At 45.2% G+C, this 4,006-nt stretch overlaps 1 pseudogene; it reads left to right on the top strand.

Moving 5' to 3' along the window:
* The first annotated feature begins 925 nt into the window (after positions 1 to 925).
* LOC114638156 lies at positions 926 to 3,312 on the top strand (annotated as a pseudogene).
* The last annotated feature ends 694 nt before the right edge of the window (positions 3,313 to 4,006 follow it).

Raw genomic sequence — 4,006 nt, 5'->3', positions numbered from 1 at the left:
ACAACCCTGACGTTCAAACGCTAACATCCCCATAAAGAGCTAACATGCAACATGTATCTCTTCGGGCTTGGGTTTTGGGTCTCTCTGGATGATTGCTTCTATCTCCATCCATTTACCTACAAATATCATTTTCTTTAACAGCCAGAAACTATTCCATCATGTAAATACGCCACATATTTGATAATCCATCATCAGCTGATGGACAGCTAGTCTGTTTCTAACTTCTGACTATTATGAATAGAACAGCACTGAACACTGATGAGAAAGCGTCTCTGGAGTAAGATGTAGAGTCCTTTGGGTAGATGCCCAAGAGTGGTCTAGCTAGATCTTGGGGCAGATCACTATTCAGGATTTTGAGAACCCTTACCCTGATTTCCAGAGTGTCAATCCCATTCTGCAGTCTCACCAGCAATGACTCTTCTTTCTCTGTATGCTCCCCAGCACGTGCTGTCATTTGTGTTATTGATCTTGGCCATTCTGACTGGGGTAAGACAAACTCTCAAAGTAGTTTTAATTTGTGTTTCTTTCATGATTAAGGATGTTGAACACTTTAAAAAGTGTCTTCCGACCCTAGAAGTCTTGGATTTCTGCTTGTTCACCTGATGTGAGGACAGCGGGCGATTGCAGCTAAGAAAAGAGAAAGACTTGGCAGCACTCAGAAGTCGAAGACATTTTCATTGGTTCAGTTAAGTTTCTATTCCATGATTTGGGGATATTCCCTGCCCAAAAATACTCCTGGGAAATTGACGAGTATTAAGTGTGAGTAAAAGACATAATAATTTGGAACTGAGTGAAGACACGGGTGTCCCTGTTGAAAGCAACCAACTCATGATTTCTGTGGTTGAGTTGTCATTGGAAGAGTAAGTTCATTTCAAGATTACTTGGAGGAAGCAGTGCTTGTTCCAGGAAGCCACTGTTGGCCAGTATGCCTCATCAGGGAGAAGACTGCTATTTTTATTTCTATTCTACATGCACCAAAGGTGACAGCTGCCCATTCCGTCACTGTGAAGCTGCACTAGGAAACAAAAGTGTCTGCACTCTATGGCAAGAAGGCCGTTGTTTTCGACGGGTGTGCAGATTTCGCCACATGGAAATTGACAAAAGACGAAGTGAAATTCCTTGCTATTGGGAAAATCAGCCAATGGGATGTCAAAAACTAAATTGTGCTTTCCATCACACCAGAAGTCGTTACATTGATGGAGTGTTCCTACCTCCAAGCAAAACTGTGTTGTCCACTGTGTCTGAGTCACAAGAAGAAGTAAAGGGAAGCCAGCTGACAGTTCACCTGAACAAGGTGTTTGTTCAACCTGACTCCTCCCTTCAGCTTCGGAGTGAAATGGAAGTAGGGAATTCAGGAAACGTTCCCATCTCCACACATCGGACTGTTATAGTCAATATTGCAGATGATGATGATGAAGATGACGATGATGATGAAGATGATGATCAGTTTTCTGAGGAGGGTGATGAAAACATAACATCTGCCCTGCATCCAACTCCTGACATCCATTATGGATTACAAGTTGTTTCTGCCTGCAGTCCTCGAGTCAGTTTCAAGCAAGGTGAATATTTGAATTTTGGAATAAAAACTCTTGAGGAAATTAAATCAGAGAAAATGAAGGAAAAATCCAAAAAGCAAGGTGTCTCCTCGGGAGTTTCCAGGGTTTTACATCAGCCTCAGTCCAATCCAGGCCCTGAGAAGAAGATTCAGACAGTGGTGAGGACGGTAACTCTATCAAGCAAACAGGAAGAGCCCTTGCTTAGACTGAGTCTTAGTGAGAGACAGGGGAAACAAAAGCTTTCAGGGGGTGGTGACTCGGATCCCCCATTAAAGCGAAGCCTTGCACAGAGGCTGGGTAAAAGAGTGGGAGCATCAGAAACTGACATTGATAAAGCACCGAAGAAAATGCGAGTTCATAAAGTCGGTGAGATTCACGTGAAGACTTTAGAAGAGATTCTTCTAGAAAGAGCCAGTCAGAAACGTGGAGAACTGCCAACTAAACTGAAGACAGAAAAACCTTCAGGAGCTGATGATTCTTCATCAGGAACAGGAAGTTCTTCTTCAGTGCGGATCAAAACCTTCTCTGAGGTCCTGGCTGAAAAGAAACTTCGGCAGCAGGAAATGGAAAGACAGAAATCCAAAAAGGATCCCCGTTGCCTCGAGCTAAGGGAAGGTACTGAAGTGAAAGAGACAGCGAATCTGCCAACTGTTGCTGTTAGCAGAGGACAACCAGAGGAGCCTGCAGGAAGAGCCAGGTCTATGCAGGAAGTGCGCGTTAAGACACTAGAGGAGATTAAACTGGAGAAGGCCCTGAGGATGCAGCAAAGCTGTGAGAGTAGTGGCAACTCCCGACCTCAAGCTGAGGCTGCCCCAAGGCCGAAGAGGCTTCTCCGCATCCCCAAGAGAGCAGGTGCAAAAGAAGAGAAAAAACTTGAACTTGAAGACAGTGGTGATGCTCCTTCCCAGAGCAGTGTGTCCAAGATGGAGGTTGTTGAGACTTCAGATGAGACCGTAAGTGACCCCACAAAACTTCCAGCCAACAGATGTGACACTGTCGAAGAGAAACACACAGAGAGACAGCAGGAGAGAGGAACGTCACAAAAGGAGAAACCACTCTTGTCATTTGAGCGTGGAGATGAGGCTTCTTGCTCTACCCGAGTGGTGGGGAAGCGGGTGCTCACTCCTGTATCCGGCATCACTAGGCACCTGGCAAAACGGCTCCACACGGAGTCATCCCAGAGAGGGGAGGTAGGAACCTCAGGAATCGGAGACTCAATACTGGATGTGAAATGTGCAGCACAGACTTTGGAGAAAAAGAGTAAAGCCAACCCCAAAGTAAATGTGAAGCCATCTGTGGTCGAGGTTGTATCACTTCCCAAATTGTCTCCCAAACGCGAGGCTGTGGAGGTGCAATCTGCCCCCATGGCAGAGGTGAAGCCCTTCAGCAGCGCCCTGCAGGGAAGCCCCACCAAGAACTCTGAGGATAAATCAATCACCATGACTGAGATGGAAAATTCAAAAGACAGTTTTGTGCTGTTTTCAGCCCAAGCTTCTTCAGAACCCTTGCTGCAGAAGGATCTGGCCCTTCCTCATCCCAGAGGGCAACAAATCCATTCTGCCTCAGCTCTGCCCCGACCAGAAAGCCTCCACTCTGTGGAAGATGACTTGGATAAACTAATATGGGAAATTTCAGGGGGTGAATTAGAAGCTGGGATGGACTTGGATCCTCGGAAAGATGAAGATGACCTTCTGCTTGAGCTCTCAGAGATGATTGACAGTTTAAGCTGAAAGGGATAATGAGGACACTTTAAAAAGTATACCTCTAAAGTACCTGTGTGTATCCTGGATTCCTTAGGGTTGGATCTTTTACATCCCTCGATAAATAACTGTTTTGTCCATTCGATACCAATGTTCAGCATCTTTGAGGAGAAAGTTCTGTAATGCCCTTCTCTCCACATGAGACTGAGCCCCAAATGAAAAGGTGCTCGTGAACTCAGTGGTCCTTGAAGTTTTTGTCAGTGTGGGCTAGCTTCCCCTGCTGTATTTATTTATGAATTGTCTTAAGTTTATCAGCGTTTAAAATGAGGACAGCTGCTAACCTTTGTGGACCAAATGTCATGCTGCCACTAAACAAAAGACCCATGCTAGGAGGGGAAAAAACCTCAAGCTGCCAGTATTGATCGACAGACTATCAGGACACTGGACTAGACTGTCATAGGGATGGCAAGATGCTGTGGGAGGTATTGGACACCTCCAGTTTTTTCATTTCTGGATTGTGTTCTCAGTTTTCAATGTTGGTCTTCTTCATATAACCTCAAGGTTTAGACTTGTGAAGGAACAAGTCTGATGAGGATAATAGTCTTGACGTGAGACACTGTACAGAATTGGAAGAAGGAAGGAAATCACGCAAAAATGACTTGCAGTTTCTGGATAGACACTTGTGTCAATCCATCTTCAGCTGACTGAATGTTGTGTGATAGCCCTTCTCCAAAGCACAGGTGGAAGGTT

The sequence above is a fragment of the Grammomys surdaster genome, unplaced genomic scaffold, assembly GCF_004785775.1.
Source record: "Grammomys surdaster isolate TR1022 unplaced genomic scaffold, NIH_TR_1.0 125513, whole genome shotgun sequence".
Classification (NCBI taxonomy): Eukaryota; Metazoa; Chordata; class Mammalia; order Rodentia; family Muridae; genus Grammomys; species Grammomys surdaster.
The sequence above is the reverse complement of the archived record's forward strand: the minus strand, read 5'-3'. Positions and strand labels throughout refer to the sequence as shown.